Source organism: Rattus norvegicus, chromosome 17 (genome assembly GCF_036323735.1).
Source record: "Rattus norvegicus strain BN/NHsdMcwi chromosome 17, GRCr8, whole genome shotgun sequence".
NCBI classification, from domain to species: Eukaryota; Metazoa; Chordata; class Mammalia; order Rodentia; family Muridae; genus Rattus; species Rattus norvegicus.
In genome coordinates this window covers 28682045-28701973 of record NC_086035.1, presented here as the reverse complement: position 1 = coordinate 28701973, position 19929 = coordinate 28682045, and the positions used below count along the sequence as shown (strand labels likewise).

Genomic DNA, 19929 nt, shown 5'->3' with positions numbered 1-19929 from the left:
ATAGGGGCTGAAGAGGTGGCTCAGAGGTAGAGTGCTTGCTGCTCTTGCATAGAACCCGATATCAGTTCCTGGCTCTCAAATTGTGTAGCTCACCATTTCCTATATACTTTACTTCTCGGGGATCTAGTGTCCTCCTCTGGCCTCCATGTACACTACACACACACACACACACACACACACACACACACACACATACACACACACACACACACACACACACACGTATATACGAAATACATACATCTTGAAAATGAAAAAGAAGATTATGGTTCCAATATGATTGACTCAAAGCCTTTAACTGGGTTCTCTTTTACTTGGAATTAAAAACTCAAATCAGCCATACGTGTAGCCTGCAAGTGGTGCTACTGAAAAGCCACCAGTGTGTTGCAGAACATGGTCCCTTGGGGTGCCGTGTCTCTGAGCAGCGCACACACGCAGTCTTGTAGGCAGGTGTGTGCAAGGTGTGCACTGTGCTTATTCTTTGTTTTGAGCGCTAGGTTCCTGCACAGCCAACAGCTGCTTTGCTGAAACTGCTGTCGGGGCCAAGCGCCTTCTGCCTGTGCACGGCAGGGCCTGTACAGGAGGCTGTTTCTCCTGTGCATCTGAAAGTGATCCCAAGTGAAACACCCTGCTCAGGCATTTAACTCAGCCTCAGAGCCAGATGCCAGCTCCCTTCCTGTGAGTAACCACTAACCTTTCTTTATAAAGCACTCAGGCACCCACAGCAGCTGCCAAGGGCTTGGCAGGTGCTTGCCATGGTTCTTACCGCTGTACCATAGCGTAAGTACTGAGTGCCCATGTTACACATGGCAAAATTGATATTTAGAGAATGTAGAAATGAGTCCAGAGTTACACAACTATCAGGTGGAACCTGACAAATAGTTCTGGAGGCATCCAAGAGCAGTCAGTCACTAACAAGCGGTTTCCTTCAGTCCTGTCTAACAGTTCATGGCAGAGGCTTTGCCACTAGACAACTAAGTTTCTGTGGCGTGCCCCTCAACAACTGGGTAACTTGATCACATTTCACCAGATGAACAGAATGACCTTTTCAGAGTTTAAAAAAAAGTGCTGTTTCTCAGGGGGAAAAAATGACAGTTTTGGGGGGTTTGTTGTCTTGTAATTTTTGGGGGGGTTTTTTTTTGGATTTGTTTTGTTTGTTTGTTTTTGTTGGATTTTTATTGGTTGAAAGTCAGAGAAAAGACTAATGAGCTTTCTAGAATCATTGAGTTCCAGCGTTAGTTCAGCCTTGCAGCCCCCGTGATGGACCATGCTGGCTTGTCTTTGACAGCAGAGTGCACTCAGGCAGCACGCACCTGGAGCCTTTGGAGGAATAGCCTGGGCATGTTGGGTCAGCACATGAGGGGCTTTAAGAAGTAACTGTGCTTCGGTGTCCTTGATTTCAACCCTCATTCTGCCATCAGTCCAGCCACTCACTTCAAACAACTAGATCACCAATGGATGACTGTTGTTCTGTTCCTTTGCTTAAGATGTACTGTGAATGCAGAGTGGTTCCATGGACCAAGCATATCCCGTTCTTGCCCACCCCTGTAATACTGAAGACATTAGAACATGATGAATGGATGCTTCTGTCTGTCACATGCCCAGGTAGATCCCAGGCCACCATTGTTCACTGAGTGTCTGCTCTGGTCACAGCCAGTTGAGCAGTTTTTGCAAGGTTGGGAAAAGAATCATTCACGTTTAACTCTGCCTCAGTTTCTCTAGCTATAAAATGAATAAATATGATACCACTTCTGAGTAATTTCATTTATATGACATCTTAAATATCTTCCAGAGATGCACAGATGTGTTCAAGTTATGAAAAGACTCATTGTTTAGTGACAGAATCAATCCGTTTCCTTTATAGTTACAAATAGAATTGTTTGCTGTTGTTCTTGAAACAGAGACTCACTCTGTGTCCCTCACTGTTTGGGAACTTGCTTTGTCAGCCAAGCTGGCCTAGAACTCAGAGAACTCCATCTGCTTCTGTGCCTTTCTAGTGCCTGCATTAAAGGTATGAGTCACCTGCCTGCTCGAGTTATTGTTTAGCAGATCTTCATGTCCTACTTTCAGGCTCTGTTGTAAGTATGTTACATAAAAAGCCTGTTGCCTAGATACTGATCTATTAATAGCCCCATTTTACAGAAGAGGAAACTGAGACCAAAACAGGTAACATAGCAGGTCCAATGCCACAGGCACGATCATAGTAGAATTCTGCTAAACTGGTCTGCAGTCCTGTTGGCAGTGTCAGCCTGGAGTCAGGCAAGTGTTACTTTGAGGGCCTGTATTGCAGAAGAGAGAGAGAAAGAGAGAGAGAAAGGGGGGGGGGAAGAAGAGGAGAGGAGATGGGAGGAGAGGAGAGGAGAGGAGATGAGGGGGGAGGGGAGGGGAGGAGATGAGGGGGAGGGGAGGGGAGGGGAGGGGAGGGGAGGGGAGGGGAGTAGAGGGGAGGAGAGGGGAGGAGAGGAGAGGAGAGGAGAGGAGAGGGGAGGAGAGGAGAGGAGAGGAGAGGAGAGGAGAGGAGAGGAGAGGAGAGGAGAGGAGAGGAGAGGAGAGGAGAGGAGAGGAGAGGAGAGGAGAGGAGATTTTAGATGTTTCTGTTTTGACCTCCCCTAGCATGTCAGGCCAGCTTCCTCCTCACTGGGTATCACTGCAGCTTGGAGACAGCCCTGCCCTTGGCTCTAGATGCCATCTTTGACCAGAATTCCAATCTCCCTCATCCTATTGCTACAGACTCTTCTAAGCTGCAAGCTACAGCCTCTTCTAATTCAGCAAAGTCTTGACAGGCACCTGGTCACTGCAGCATCGTCCTTGCTCCACCTTCATACTGAATTGAGTACAATAATGTCCTTGTTGAGTTTCCATGTAAACCCAGCTGACCAATTCCCAACAATCAATCTCTCTCTCTCTCTCTCTCTCTCTCTCTCTCTCTCTCTCTCTCTGTGTGTGTGTGTGTGTGTGTGTGTGTGTATGTGTGGGGTGTGTGTGTGTATGTGTGGTGTGTGTATGTGTGTGTGTCTGTGTATGTGTGTGCGGTGTGTGTCTGTGTATGTGTGTGCGGTGTGTGGGGTGTGGGGTGTGTGTGTGTGTATGTGTGGTGTGTGTATGTGTGTGTGTCTGTGTATGTGTGTGCAGTGTGTGGTGTGTGTGTATGCACGGTGTGTGTGTGTGTCTGTGTATATGTGTGCGGTGTGTGTGTGTCTGTGTGTGTATGTGTGTGTGTATGTGTGGGGTGTGTGTATGTGTGTGTGGTGTATGTGTGGGGTGTGTGTATGTGTGTGTATGTGTGGTGTGTGTGTGTGTATATGTGTGTGTCTGTGTATGTGTGTGTGGTGTGTGTGTGGTGTGTGTGTGTGTGTGTGTGTATGTGTGTGTGTGTTGTGGCCTTTGGAGAAGGACCACCTTAGGACCTCTCATTGGCATAGTTCCTAGATGACCATTTTATCAGAATGTTGGGTTTTGTTTTAACCTAGCATAGACGTGCATCTGCCCTCGCACAGCATTTAATGAAGAGGTCTGTGACATAAATCTCTGAAAACAAAAGCTACATTATGCATCCTGTGCATGGAGAGCCACCAGGGATGTTTCTCTGCGAGCTGCATAATTAGAAGCTGCATCTCTGTTCTGAGAGTGGAGCTGCGATGGGTTAATAAAACACCAGTTCTCAGTTCCTTTTCTGCTCAGAATATGAATTAGGATATGCAGAAACTAAATGACAGGAGCAGCTCAGGGAAGAAAAATGCCTTATTTTTACTACTGTAATATTCTTCATCCTATATTCTGTCATACCACAACATAGTTCCAGAGACCTGAAGGAATAACTCTGTACAAAAAAAGAATTGTCTCGGATGAATGTTTATTCTTCTGTGGATGAAAACATTGTTTTTAATTTAGAAAATTTTAGCTGAACTACAAATATATGAATTTAAGGCATAGACTGTGTTGTTTTTACTGTAACAATTACCACAGTCAAAATTTTTATTCACCACTGTTCAGAGGTACATGTGTGTGTGTGTGCATGTGTGTGTGTCTGTGCGGGGGGGTGTATGTGTGTGTCTGTATGTGTGTTTTGTGTCTGTGTCTGTATGTGTGTGTGTGTTGTGTGGGGGGGTGTGTGCATGTATGTGTGTCTGTATGTGTGTGTGTTGTGTCTGTGTGTCTGTATGTGTGTGTGTGTTGTGGAGGGGGTGTGCGTGTGTGTGTTGTGTGTGTGTTTGTATGTGTATGTGTGTTGTGTCTGTGTGTCTGTGTGTGTGGTGTGTGTGTGTCTATATGTGTGTGTTGTGTCTGTGTGTCTGTATGTGTGTGTGTTGTGGGGTGTGTGTGTGCATGTGTGTGTGTCTGTGTGTGGGGGTGTATGTGTGTGTGTCTGTGTGTGTGTGGTGTGTGTGGGGGGGACTGTGCATGTGTATGTGTCTGTGTGTGTGGGTGGGTGGGGTGGGTGTGTGCATGTGTGTGTGTCTGTGTGTGTCTGTGTGTGGGGGTGGGGGGGTGGGACTGTGCATGTGTGTGTGTCTGGGGTGTGTGTGTCTGTGTGTGGGTGGGGGGTGGGTGTGCATGTGTCTGTGTGTCTGTGTGGGGGGGTGTGCATGTGTGTGTGTCTGTGTGTGTGTGTGCATATGTGTGTCTGTGTGTGCAGGGGGGTGGGACTGTGCATGTGTGTGTATCTGTGTCTATGTGTGTGTGTGGGTTGTGGGTGGGGGGGGTGGGACTGTGCATGTGTGTGTGTCTGTGTGTGTGTGTGTGTGTGGGTGGGGTGGGTGGGTGGGGTGGGTGTGTGCATGTGTGTGTGTCTGTGTGTGGGGGTGGGGGGGTGGGACTGTGCATGTGTGTGTGTCTGTGTGTGGGTGGGGGGGTGGGTGTGCATGTGTGTGTGTGTCTGTGTGTGTGTGGGTGTGGGTGGGTGGGGTGGGTGGGTGGGGTGGGTGTGTGCATGTGTGTGTGTCTGTGTGTGGGGGTGGGGGGTGGGAATGTGCATGTGTGTGTGTCTGTGTGTGGGTGGGGGGGGTGGGTGTGCATGTGTGTGTGTCTGTGGGGGGGTGTGCATGTGTGTGTGTCTGTGTGTGGTGTGTGTGTGTGCATGTGTGTGTCTGTGTGTGTCTGTGGGGGGGTGGGGGGATGGGACTGTGCATGTGTGTGTGTGTCTGTGTGTGTGTGTCTGTGTGTGGGTGGGGGGTGGGTGTGCATGTGTGTGTGTGCATGTGTGTGTCTGTGTGTGCGGGGGCGTTGGGACTGTGCATGTGTGTGTGTCTGTGTGGGGGTGGGGGTGTGCATGTGTGCTCTGCCTGTTCCTCATCTATCATTCATCGATGGCACTGGGGTTGGTGTTAGGGCTCAGCGGCTGTAGCAGTTCTGTAATAATGAGCAGGAGAGTGCAGATCTCTCCTAACCCTGATTTGCATGTATGCACAGACAGTCATGGCTGGAGCTTGCTTGTGGTCGTTCTTTCAGTCTTGAAGCCCCTTTACACTGGTTTCATGTTGACTGTTTCAGTCCCACCCACAGCACACAAGTTTCCCTTTCTCTACATTCTCATAGCCATCACAGCAGATGGGAGGTGACATCTCATTGCCTGCATTGTTAGCATCGAGCATCCTTTCAAATACTGTGCAAGTTCACATGCTTCCTTTGCAGAATGTTTATTTGGGTCCTTTGCCTAATTTTTAAATTGACTCATTTAGCTTTCTTACCTTTGTATAGTTCCTAATATATTTTGGGTATTAACCTCTTACTGGATATATAATAATAAAAGAAATTTTAAGATTTCCTAAACTACAAAGATCAAAGCAAAAAAGAAAGAACAGATGGGAGGTTAATGTGCAAACAGTTCTCAAAGGTGGGTACAGTGAGATCTCGACGTTGTATCCCTGAGGTATAAGAGCTTGTCCCAGGCCAGGACGGAGCCAGTTGTTCGTTCGTTTGTTTGTTCGTTCACTCATCTTCTGCCCTGCTTCTGTACTAGCTCAATAGTCCTACTGAGGTATCTATCAGAGGTTCCTTGGTCTGTAAAATTTTACTTTGATAAAAGTTTACAAGTATTATTTTTCATCCCATAGGTTTATTATGTTTTTCTTTGCTATGAAATGTTTTTTGATGCAGTCAAACATTTTTTGTTTTTTGTTATATAAACTTTTGGTATCATATGTGTGTGTGTTTATATTTACTCATATACACATATATATGTAATATATCTACCTGCCTACATACATACATACATGCATACATATGTACACACATACATACATTCATAATCCTGTGCTCAAGAGCTTTACTCTTGTGTTATCCTATAGGAAGTTAAAGTTAGATCTTAAAACTTTTTGGTTAATTTGAGATAGATTTTTATATGGGTTTTAAAACAAGCTTTCAAGTTCATTCTCTTTGCATCTGGGTAGCCAGGTGTCTTAAGTCATTGATTGAAAAACCTGTGTTTCCCCTGTTACCCTGTATTTTTGGAAACCTTGTCAAAGATTACCCCATCTAAGTCAGCTTATTTCTGACTTCTCTATTTGTTCCAACTATCTCTGTTTCTATGCAGCAATAATAATGTTTAGATTCTAATGTAGTATAAAGCACACAATACGATTTCATTGGCTTTATTCGTTAGGTTCAAGAATGCCATGGCCCTTCTGTTCTTTTGTGTATATATTAATTCAAGGTTTTTCTGTGTCTTATAAAAATATCATTAGAATGATGTTGAATTCATAGACTCTATAGATCACTTTTACTAAGATGAATGTTTTGAAATAATTCTTTTAATCTATGAATATAGACAGGATGGATAGCTTTTTATTTGTTTGTATATTATTCAATTTATTTCAGTTTATAAATCTTTCATTTCCTTGATTTATTTATTTCAAAATATTTTTCTTTGATGGATTTTCTTCCTTTTCTTTCTTTTCTTTTGACAATTCAGTGTTATTATATACAAGTATAACAGATTTTTGTATGTTGATTTGGTATTTGTGCTGATTTGAATGAGAAATGTCCCCTGTCGTTTGGGGCATTTGAATACTTGATCCGTGTTTGGTGGGTTAATATGGTACAGCCTTGTTGGAGGACATCACTGCAATCGGTTTCAAGAAGAAGCCTTGTCTGCTTGTAGCTTGCAGTTGAAGATGGGGCTCTCAGCTTCCTGCCTCTGCTGCATGGGCTACTTGCACCCATGCGTCCCTAGCATGACTGGCTTTACTGTCTGGAACTGTAAGCCCAATAAACTTTTTTCTTCTCTAGATTGCCTTAATCATGATTTTATCATGAAAATGTTAACTAATGTAATATCCTTAAACCTCATGAATTAATTCCTTTATTGTCTCTAAGAGTTTTCAGTGACATTTTTAGAGTTGTAGGTATGTAAGATACTGTCATCTTCAAATAAAAACAATTCCCTCTTTCCTAGTAAGGGTATGTTGTATTTATTTTCTTGCTTACTTGCTTTAAGTATGAACCCTAGACTGTGTTGAAGGAGGATGATGAGAGAGAATTTCTGTCTTGCCTCATTGCAAATCGTCTTAGAGGGAAACCTTTCATGTGTTTACTGTTAAATAGACTTTTTATTTATGGCAAGAGTATATATGTTGAGCTATGTTCCCTTTGTTACCAGAACTGTACTATGTGCTGTTAAGCACTGACCTGGAAAACAAACAAATGAACGAACAAAAATGAGGCTCTTGGGGCATCAGTTAGCAGAAGATAATAGATTTACTTGGAGCTGTTAATATGTAGCTTCTCAACGTTTTAAAGTCAAGTGGACTCAGACCTTTTGGGATTTTGTTTGTTTGATTGGTTGGTTTTTGGTTTTGTTTTCTTTTTTGAGACAGGGATTCTCTGTGTAGCCCCCATTGTCCTGGACCTAGCTTTATAGACCAGGTAAGCCTTGAACTTACAGGGATCCTCTTGTCTCTGCCTCCTAAGTCCTGGGATTAAAGATGTACACCACCGTACCTGGCAGTCTTGTTTGTTTGGTTGGTTTTCTATGCGATTGGTGTTCTGCTGCATGTACGATTGCGTGAGGGAGTTGGATCCCATTACAGATGGTTGTGAGCTGTCAGCTCAGTACTGGAAATTGACTCTGAGTCCTTGGGAAGAGCCATCTCTCCAGCCCCTCAGCTTTCTTATATAACACACTCCTTTTTGCAAGTTAATTTATGGGAGCTAACTCTCTCTCTCTCTCTCTGTGTGTGTGTGTGTGTGTGTGTGTGTGTGTGTGTGTGTGTGTGTGTGTACACTCATGTGTACGTGCCTGCCTGCCTGCCTGTCTGTCTGTCTGTTTTTCTTAAGAAGTTAATATGCCAGTCCAAAAAGATAGTTCATTGTTAAGGGAAAGATTATGTAAAGAAAAGAATGTTTCCCCCTAGTCTGTCTATATTGCTTATTACAGCAAGTCAAAGGGGAGGGAAGCTCTGTTGTTATGGCAGAGCACTTTGGATGGCATTTTGCCCACATAGCTTCTAAACTGTGGATAAACTTACAAGTCCATGTTTTCATCTCTTCTGTTCAGACTTCTCAACGGACCGTGGTGTCAAATGTATTTTAAGTGTTTTGGAGATGATAATGTGATTTTTATCTTTCTTTCTGTGATGTGGACTGTCACATGGGTCCAATTGCATATGTTGAACCATTCTTATATTCCAAGGAAAACCATACTTAATCCAGCCAGCTGTTCTTTCAAATGGGTTATTTAACTTACTTGAGTAGTGCTTTTTTTTAAAGAAATTTTGCATTTATTAGAGGTGTATCAGTCCCCCATAATTTTCTGTTTTTGCATTCTCTCTCTCTCTCTCTCTCTCTCTCTCTCTCCCTCCCTCCCTCCCTCCCTTCCTCCTTCCCTCCCTCCCTCTCTTCCTCCCTCCCTCTCTTTGAGGTTTTGAGGAAAACACTCACCTTAAAAATGAATTTGGAAGTGGTTCCTTTCTATTTGGTTATTTTGGAAGAGTTTGGGAAGAGGTAACAATTCTTTTTCAAGTGTTTGCCAGGTACATTTCTGTATTAGTGACTGTTGGTACATTGGATCGGATTCTTGGTGTCTTAAAAACCCTAGTGTTACGGTTCACACAAACCACATTGTTAAGAAGCCTTCTTTTTAGTGTTTTCACTGAAAACCACTATGACTAAGGAATATATGTATGTATGTATATGTATATGGAATCAAAATATGTGCCTAATTGGTGGCTGTATGAATTGTCACACAAAATAATCATCAGATGACTAATGAACAGAAATCAAAGTACTTTTAAATTCTAAAAAAATATATTTATTTAGTATGTATGGATGTTTTGCTTGTCTATATGTCTGTACACCATGTAGTATCCAGGACCTACAGAAGCTAGAAGAATGCATCAGAGACTGTAATTACAGACAGTTGTTGGCTGCTGTGTGAATGCTGAGAATTGAACCCAGGTCCTAAGGAAGAATAGCAAGTGTTCTTACTGGCTGAGCCATCTCACTAGCCCCAAAGTACTTTCACTATTACGATATGCTGCTCTGTACAGTACTGACAACACTTACGCTTGTATCTCAGTGGAAAGATCAGACTAATGCTCAGTCAGTCTCTCAGCTGCTCTTTGACAGTTAAGGGTTTGTTTATTTATGTGTATGTGTATTTTGTCTCTACGTAGCACATCAGAAGAGAACATCAGATCCCATGGTACTATTGTCATATATGGTCGTGAGTTGCTATGTGGGTATTGGCTATTTGACTCAGGAACTCTGGAAGAGAAGCCAGTGCTCTTAGCTGCTGAGCCATGGCTCCAACCCCTTTTCACCCTTTTCACATCTAGTTTTCTTTATTCCTAAAATGAAAATACTGTGATTACTAATTTATAAAGATTGTATTGATGAATAGGTCAATCACTAAGCATCAAAATATATGGTTGTATTTCTTCCTGTTAGAAGTGTTTTAGCTGTAGTTAATACTGTTTTATATGATAGATTCACAATACAGGATATATTTCAATTAAGAATATGATAATTAATAAGGAAGTGGTATGATCATAAACTAATAGGTTTCAGCAAATGAAATAACCCTTACATAAATACAAGGTTATAAACAATTGATTTATTTTTCTAAATCTGCATTGCTCAATTCATGATTTGACATTTTCTATTCTTTATGCTCTGTCTCAGTTAGGGTTTCAATTGTTGTGATAAAATACCATAATTAAAAGCAACCTGGGGAAGAAATGTTTTATTTCAACATACAACTCTCAAGTCACATCAGGGGAATCCAAGCAATGGAACTCAAGATAGGAACTGCATCCAAAGCCATGTAGTACCACTGTTTACTGATTGCCCCTGGTGGCTTGTTCAGCCTGCTTTCTTTTTTTTTTTTTTTTCTGGAGCTGGGGACCAAACCCAGGGCCTTGCGCTTGCTAGGCAAGCGCTCTACCACTGAGCTAAATCCCCAACCCCCAGCCTGCTTTCTTATAGGACTCAGGACCACCCGCCCCAGGACGGCCCCATGCACAGTTGCCACAGTGTTCCCACATCAGTCACTAATCAAGAAGACGCCCAACAGATTTGCCTCTTGGACAATTTTATAAAGACATTTTCTCTTCCTTCCTTCCTTCATTTTTCTTTTAAGCTCACTTAATTAGTTTGGCCATAATAAAGTGGATCAGTAGTCATTCTCCTCCCATCTGTGGGATTAACAACAGTTGTGAACTGTGAATTCTGAGTTGTGAGGAGAAAGACCCTGTGTGTGCTGGGACTTGAACCAGGTTCCTCTGGAAGAGTAGCCAGTGATTTTACCAACTGACCCATCTCCCTGGCCCCCTGAAGGTGTTTTCTTAATTGAGAGTTCCTCTTTCCATATGACTCTAATTTGTGTCATGTTGACAAAAACTAACCAGGACATGTTCTAAAACCCATCCTTTCCACCACATTATATTTATGATATAAATTCCACTGGTAAATTGGCACATGCTGTTTGTACATGCTGAAAGGAGTTTCTGGGAGTGAGGGGCCTTATTCAGAACACTCAGTCCTGGCTCACCCTAACCCCTACTCTATAACAAGGAGGAAAGGAAATATCAAACAGTTCTGGGATTTAAAATGTAAAATGTACAGTTGTAGACAGCTACATGACAAACCATTTCCAACAGTGGTTACCATTTTTCCTACAGTAGAAACACTTCTGCCCTGGACATGAGAAGCCGGAGCTCAGCCTTGCTGTGTGAGCTCTGCTGTACCTGGAAACCTCCCATCAGGATCCAGCATGGCTGTCTCCACTGGGTCTCCACCTTAGTGGCCTCTACTGGATGTTTAGGCTCCAATTTGATGAAGTTTCCTTGGTGAACCAAAAAGGTTACTTTAAAGGTTCTATGTAGCCTTATAATAAAAAACGGGAATTTGTATTTCCTGGACTTAGTTGACTATGGAAATCTCCCCAACCCCCACCTTTCTTTTTATATTTATATTAATTCATAAAGAAGTTCATACAATGTATTTTGATCATATTCACCTTCTATCCCTACCTGTAATGCCACCCAGATGCACCCGACTTCCCTACCCCTACTGCTTTCAAGTCCTCTTTTTGTTGTTTTTAATAGCCCATAGACTCTCTTTTTTTTTTAACTTTCTTTTTTTTTTTTTTGGATGTTTTATATATTTACATTTCAAATGTTATCCCCTTTTCCCCCTCTCCCATATCCCTTTTCCCTCTCTTCCATACCCCCTTTCCCCTCTCCCTGCTTCTATGAGGATGCTCCTATTCCTACCCACCCACTCCCATCTCAGCACCCTGGCATTCACCCTGCATTGGGGAAAAGAGCCTTCACAGGACCAAGGCTTTTCCTCCTATTGATGCTGGACAGCACCATCCTCTGCTACATATGTGACTGGAGTCATGGGTCCTTCCAAGTGTACTCATGGGTTGGTGAGCTCTGGTCCCTGGGAGCTCTGGTGTTATCTGGTTGGTTGATAGTGTTGGTTTTCCTATGGTGTTTCAGAACCCTCCAGCCCCTTCAGTCTTTTCTCTGACTCCTCCATTGGGGTCCCCTTGTTCAGTCCGATGGTTAGCTGCATGTATCCTCATCTGTACGAGTAAGGCTCTGGCAGAGCCTCTCAGGAGTCACCCACATCTGTTCCCTGTCAGCAAGTACTTCTTGGCATCAACAATAGTGACTGGGTTTGGTGGCTACATGTGGTATGAATCCCCAGGTGGGGCAGTCTCTGGATGACCTTTTCTTCAGTCCCTGCTCCACTCTTTGTCCGTGTATTTCCTCCCATGAGTATTTTGTTCTCCCTTCTAAGAAGGACTGAAGCATCCACACTTTGGTCTTCCTTCTTCTTGAGCTTCATGTAATCTGTGAATTTTTTCTTAGACATTCCAAGCTTTTGGACTAATATCCACTTATCAGTGATTGCATACCATGTATGTTCTTTTGTGACTGGGTTATCTCACTCAAGAAGGTATTTTCTAGTTCCATCCGTTTGCCTAAGAATTTCATGTAGTCTTGTTTTTAATAGCTGAGTAGTACTCCGTTGTGTAAATGTATCCATTCCTCTGTTGTAGGACATCTGGGTTCTTTCCAACTTCTGGCTATTATAAATAAGGCTGCTATGAACATAGTGGAGCACATGTCTTTGTTATATGTTGGAGCATCTTTTGGTATTCGCAGGAGTGGTACAGCTGGGTCCTTAGGTAGTTCAATGTCCAATTTTCTGAGGAAACTCCAGACTATTTCCAGAATGGTTGTGCCAGCTTGCAATCCCAACAATGAAGGTGTGTCCTATTTTTCCACATCCTCGCCAGCATCTGTTGTCACCTGAGTTTTTGATCTTAGCCATTCTGACTGGTGTGAGGTGGTATCTCAGAGTTGCTTTGATTTGCATTTCCCTGATGATTAAGAATGTTGGACATTTCTTTAGGTGCTTCTCAACCACTCGGTATTCCTCAGTTGAGAATTTGTTTAGCTCTGTACCCCATTTTTTATATAGGCTTATTTGATTCTCTGTAGTTTAACTTCTTGAGTTATTTATATATACTAGATATTAGCCCTCTATCAGATATAGGATTGCTAAAGATCTTTTCCAAATCTGTTGGTTGCCATTTTTGTCCTATGGATGGTGTCCTTTGCATTACAGAAGCTTGGCACTCCTATGAGGTCCTATTTGTTGATTCTTGATCTTATAACATAAGCCATTGGTATTCTGTTGAGGAAATTTTCCCCTGTACCTATATGTTCAAGGCCTTTCCTCACTTTCTCTTCTATTAGTTTCAGTGTATCCGGTTTTATGTGGAGGTGTTTGAACCACTTGGACTTGAGCTTTGTAAAAGGAGATAAGAATGGGTCAATTTGCATTCTTCTACATGCTGACCTCCAGTTGAACCAGCACCATTTGTTGAAAATGCTGTCTTTTTTCCATTGGATGGTTTTAGCTCCTTTGTCAATGATCAAGTGACCATAGATGTGTGGGTTCATTTCCGGGTCTTCAATTCTATTCCATTGACCTACCTGCCTGTCTCTGTACCAATAATATGCAGTTTTTATCACTATTGCTCTGTAATACAGCTTGAGGTCAGGGATGGTGATTCCCGAAGAAGTTCTTTTATTGTTGAGAATAGTTTTCACTATCCTGGGTTTTTTGCTTTTCCAAATGAATTTGCAAATTGCTCCATAAGCATGGGAGGTCCTTCCATCTTCTGAGATCTTCTTTGATTTCTTTCTTCAGAAACTTGAAGCTCTTGTCATACAGATCTTTCACTTGGTTAGAGTCACACCAAGGTATTTAATATTATTTGTGGCTATTTTGAAGGGTGTCATTTCCCTAATTTCTTTCTCAGCCTGTTTATCCTTTGAGTAGAGGAAGGCTACTGATTTGTTTGAATTAATTTATATCCAGCCACTTTGCTGAAGTTGTTTATCAGCTGTAGGAGTTCTCTGGTACAATTGGACTCTCATTAGTACTGTCTATGTACTTCCTGGTATGGAACCATCCCCTGGAGTGTAGTAGAACCACCAGGGACCACATCCTAATAGAAATCTGATTCTTTCCACCACCAGAGTCCATCCGCCCTCCATAGCTCTTCTGTTAGTAGTAGAGCTCATGAATCCTTCCCACTCCATACTTAAATGTTATCTAGCTTGATCTTGTGCAGGTCTTGTGTAGGTAGCCACAGTTTCCATGAGTTCATGAGTACAATACTAATCTTGTCTAGAAAACACTGACTCATTACAGAGAGTTATTAGTCTCTCCACCCCCTTTCCTAAGGCAGTCCTTAAGCCTTAGTGAAAGAGTGATACAGATGTTCATGTGTAGCTGAGCGCTCCACTGACACTTATTCTCTGAACTTTGACCCATTGCAAGTTTGTGTATCAACCACAGTCCACTTCACAAAGAAACCTTTCTTTGTGAGGATGTCTGAAAGTTGCACTAGTCTGAGCCTGGATCCTGAAATGTTGTCTCTATTCTTTTCCTACAAGATAAAGAGCCTCAGGTTTAACGCTGAAATCTTGTGTTTTGTTTCTTGCTACTAGGAATAGGAATGTTTCTTTCTCACTGTGTATGTTTCGTATATGGGAAGGCTACTGATGGATTCTATAAGCTGACACTTTGTGAAAGCATTTGTCAGTTCTAAGATTGTTTTTGCTGGACTCTTTGGGATGTGGGATAGATCTGCAGTGTACTTTGCAGGTAGAGATACTTTGATGTCGTGCTTTCCTATCTGTATTCTTGTTTCCTTTTTTTGTTTGTTTGTTTGTTTGTTTGAATGCTTTAACTAGAATGTTAAGCACTGTATTTAATAAGGGAGGTTGATGTGTACACCCTTATCTTGTTTCTGATTTTAGTAGGTACTCTCTGAAGTTTTCTCCATTTAACATGATGAAGACTATGTATTTGTTATAGGCTTATTATCTTTATATATGTTCCCTCCCTCCCTAGGCTCTTCGGGGTTTCTCATGAAGAGGTGTTGAATTTATTAAAGGCCTATTTTGTTTGCATCAGTTGAAATGACTATGTGATTTCTGTCATTGAGTCCATTTATGTGGTGAATTATGGTTATTGACTTGCATGTGCTGAACCATCCCTGCATCAATAGATGAACTAACTTGATCATGGTGAATCATCTTACAGATATTTTCTTACATGCGATTTACAAGTGTTTTGATGCTGTTGTTGTTGTTGTTGTTTTGGTTTGTTTTGTTGAGAATTTTTGCATCAGGAAAACGGCCTTATAAATTCTTGGGTTTTCTGTTGGACCTTTATCAGATTTTAGTACTAGCTTCATATAAAGTCTCTAGAAATGTTCTTTCTTTTTATATTTTATGGAATAATTTGAGTAATATTGATGTTGATTTTTTTTAAAGGACTAATAGAATTCTGCACTGAATCCTTCTGGCCTTGGACTTTTCTTTGGTGGAAGAGTTTTAATCACTATTTATATCCTATTAGTTGCTATGGGTCTGTTTAAAGTAATTCCTTCATATGCTTAACTTCCTTGGTTCATCTGCATCTAGAAATTTATCCCTCACTTCTTAGGTTTTCCAATATAGTGGATTGCACATTTCTTTTTTTTTTTTATTAACTTGAGTATTTCTTATTTACATTTCGAGTGTTATTCCCTTTCCCGGTTTCCGGGCAAACATCCCCCTAATCCCTCCCCCTCCCCTTCTTTATGTGTGTTCCCCTCCCCACCCTCCCCCCATTGCCGCCCTCCCCCCAACAGTCTAGTTCACTGGGGGTTCAGTCTTAGCAGGACCAAGGGCTTCCCCTTACACTGGTGCTCTTACTAGGCTATTCATTGCTACCTATGAGGTCAGAGTCCAGGGTCAGTCCATGTATAGTCTTTAGGTAGTGGCTTAGTCCCTGGAAGCTCTGGTTGCTTGGCATTGTTGTTCATATGGTGTCTCCAGCCCCTTCAAGCTCTTCCAGTTCTTTCTCTGATTCCTTCAACGGGGGTCCTGTTCTCAGTTCAGTGGTTTGCTGCTGGCATTCGCCTCTGTATTTGCTGTATTCTGGCTGTGTCTCTCAGGAGAGATCTACATCCGGTTCCTGTCAGCCTGCACTTCTTTCTTCATCCATCTTGTCTAATTGGGTGGCTGTATATGTATGGGCCACATGTGGGGCAGGCTCTGAATGGGTGTTCCTTCTGTCTCTGTTTTAATCTTTGCCTCTCTATTCCCTGCCAGGGGTATTCTTGTCCCCCTCATTTCTTAAAGTATGGCCTCATATTCAGGGTCTACTGTAATGTTTCTCTTCTCAGCTCAACCTTATTAGATAGGGTGTTCTCTTCCTTTTAGTTAATTTGGCTGAGGTTTTCTCTAATTTGTTTATCTTTTCAAAGAACCAACTTGCTTTGGTTTTTTTTTTTTTAAGATTTATTTTATGTATGTGAGTACACTGTCCCTGTCTTCAGACACACCAGAAGAAGGCATCGGATCCCATTACAGATGGTTATGAGCCACCATGTGGTTGCTGGGAATTGAACTCAGGACCTCTGGAAGAGCAGTCTATGCTTTTTACTGCTGAGCGATTTCTCCAGCCCCTGAACTTATTCTTAAGTTAATTCATTACACACACACACACACACACACACACACACACACACACACACACCCATTTCATTATTTCTGCCCTGACCATTATTTCTCTCCATGTGCCGTTTTGAGGATTGAGATTGATGTGCCATGGTTTTTGTGATGCCCTAAGGTTAATCATCCAATTATTTATTTGAGATGTCTCTGATTTAGGGGTGGGAATTGGGCAGTACAGAATCCTTCTACAGAGCCCTGTCCTGGAACTCACTATGTAAACCAGGCTCTCCCAAACTCAAAAACATCCACCTCCCTCTGCCTACCAAGTTTGGGGATGAAGGCATTTAAAGCTATGAACTCCCCTCTTCAGATTGCCTTCATTGTGTCCCGTGGATTTGGATAAGTTGTGTTTAGTTATAGGGCCTGTTAGTTCTTAATTTCTGCAACAATCCATTCGTGATTCAATGATGTGTTTTTAATTTTCGTGAATTTGTGTATTTTAATAGTTTCTTTTGCTGTTGATTTCTAGCTTCACTCCATTGTTGTCAGATAGAATGTGGGACATTGTTAAATTTTTCTATATTTGTTGAAATTTGATTTGTGTCTTAATTTGATCATGGAGTGCTCAGAAAATGTGTATTTGGTATTTTTGAAGCATATTCTATATATTTCTGTTCAGTTAATTTCCTCAATGTTTCATTTAATTCTAGCATTCAGTTTTTGTATACTTGATCTGTCTAATGGTGAGGAGTGTGAGGTTTTGAAGTCACCCAGTGTTACCCTGTTGGTATTAATCTGTGATTTTAAATCTAGTAATGTTTGCTTTACAGAATTGGATACACATATATTTTATGTGTTTATATTTAGAATTGTAATTTCCTCTTGATTGATCGATTTCTTGCTCAGTATAATGGAACCCTCCTTATCTTCTTGGACAAGAATTGGTGTGAAGCCTATTTTGTCAGATATTAGAAGAGCCAACACCTGCTTGCTTCTTGGTTCTATTTGGTTAGAATACTTTTTAAAGACAGTGTTCATCTTGGGTGGCAAATTGTATTTCTTGGAAGCATGGAAAAGTATTCTGCTTACTAATCTGGTCTGCTCATCTGTATTTCTTTTTTGATGGATGACTTGAGAATATTGATATTCAGAATTAGAATTGACAGCTACATATTCATATTGTCCTCTGTCCTTTTCTTGATTTAGTAGTGACGGGGGATTTCTTGGTCTTTTGTTTTATAAGACTAGATAGCTAATCTTGACTATGTCTGTTATTAACTAATACCTCCCTCACCCCATCCCTCACCCTTGTGAGGGATTTTTCCTTGTTAGATTATTTGACATGGGAAAATTCACCCCAAATCTGTGTCACACATACTGGTCACAGCTCATAAAAAAAGACATAGAGGAAGCAGCTTCTTTTTTTACCTGCTTGCCCTCACTCTCACTGTCAAGTTCATCCATTCTGTTGTCAAGGCATTCCTTCACTGGGATTAGAACCTACTTCTTTTGGATGATTCCAATGTACTCTAAAGATTGGCACCACTGCAGGACTTTCTTCAAACTCCAGTACCAGATTGGGACTACTGAGACACATAGTCTCATGGACTGAACCAGATCACTGCTCTTTCCATTGGGAAACAACCATTTTTAGACTTACACCACAGTCTCCAAGTCTACAGACCACTCTAATCCACACATATATACATGTACACACACATCTATTCTATCAAATTTTGTTCCTTTAGAGAACCCTGACTTAAACAGTGTCATAGCACCATTTGTTTTTCCTCATGTAGTTTCTGGAATGTGTCTCTTCAGACTAAAGCACTCCTTCTACCATTCTCTGTTGAGCTGGCTCTGTGGTCAAGAATGCCTTTAGCCGGCTACTATGCAGGAAAGGTTTTCTTTTACCATGAATTATGGCAGGTAGTTTCTCTGGGTGTGTGAGACTGGGTTGATTGGGGTGGAAGTTGATAGACATGAGGCCCAGCCCTCTGTGTTTCATGGTTTGGACTACAAAGTTAACAATTATTAGGATGGCTCGCCTTTGTATGTGTCTTGACTCCTTTCTTTTGTGATGTTCAGTATACTTTCTTTGTTATGTACATTAAATGTTTCAACTATGATATGATACAAAAGAATTTCTATTTTGAAAAGATTGGGTATTATGTGTCCCTCTTGAATCTAGATGAGCCTTTTTTCCTTAAATTTGGAAATTCTACTTTAAAATTCATCATTGACTTTGGCCATATGACTTAAGTTTTCTATTTTGTCTTCATGCCCTGATATTCTACTTCCTACAAGATCTATTTTGTACTCTCCACCAAGCTTTTTATTTGACCCTTGTGTTTTTCATTTCTGTAATTGCTTTGGTTTGAGTTTTCTTCAGTATTTCTGTCTCTTTTTAAACTGTGTTATGTTGTGGATTGACTTCCATATTTTATTCAGTTGTCTGTACCCCCTTGGAAAATGTTGGAGTCCTCTTAGATGTTTTAACACGTTTATAATCATTCTTCAGAACTCTGCTTCTGGAATTTCATCTAAGTCATTCTAATCAGCAGTCATTAATATAGAGTTGCTAATTTGGGGAGATATTCATCAGCAGTCTTTATATGGAGTTCTGAATTTTGGGAGGAGATAAGTTACGTTGCTTTTTCATGTTATTGTGCAACATGTTCCAGGATCTGCCCATCTAGCGTTAGATTATTGGCTAAAATTGGCTGCTACTGTTTTTATTTTGGTCTGGGTTTTTCTAAGTCAGGCTGCCTTTATTCTCTTAGTGGATCTATCTGCATCGTGTGGACAGACTGGGTTGTAGTACAGTTGAGGTAATGCTCTTGTCTGTCCATCGTGTGGAGAGACTAGGTTGTAGTACAGTTGAGGTAATGTTCTTGTCTGTCCGTTGTGTGGACAGACTGGGTTGTAGTACAGTTGAGGTAATGTTCTTGCCTGTTAGACTGGTGTCCTGAGCTCTAGATGCTATCCGGTCTGTCCATGTAGGTTAATTACATTCTACTGCAACAGCCACTGTCGAGTAATATTTGGCACATTTCAATAATAGAGTGGCAGGTAACTATAAACAGACCCTTGTTGATTAGTTTATAGGGAGTAAAAAAAGAGAAGAGGCAGCAATCACGGTGAGCAGTGATAAATACTAAGTTGTTAGGTTAGGAGGAGAGAAGAGAGACATAAGTGGGAATAATTGAGGCAATAGAAAACGGGGTAGATGTGTAGGACTTAGAGTTAACAGTGGACTGGAGAGAAGAGGTAATGACGTGTACTGGGATCTTACAATCAGGTCAGCCTCTGGGCTTTGACAAATGGAATAGGAATGGGAATGGGATTGAGAGGCTGGCAGAAAGTCAGAGAGTCATGGAGCTGTAGGACAGTGTTCCCAGCTGCAGTGCTGTCTGTATCTGTGAAAGCTTTAGGGGAAGGAACAGAGCTAGGGGAG

The 19929-nt window shown here is 41.7% G+C and overlaps 1 protein-coding gene across 22 annotated transcripts in view; it reads left to right on the top strand.

Annotated features, from left to right (window-relative positions):
* Nucleotides 1–19929, top strand: part of Fars2 (phenylalanyl-tRNA synthetase 2, mitochondrial) — a 427082-nt gene that overhangs the window by 249845 nt on the left and 157308 nt on the right.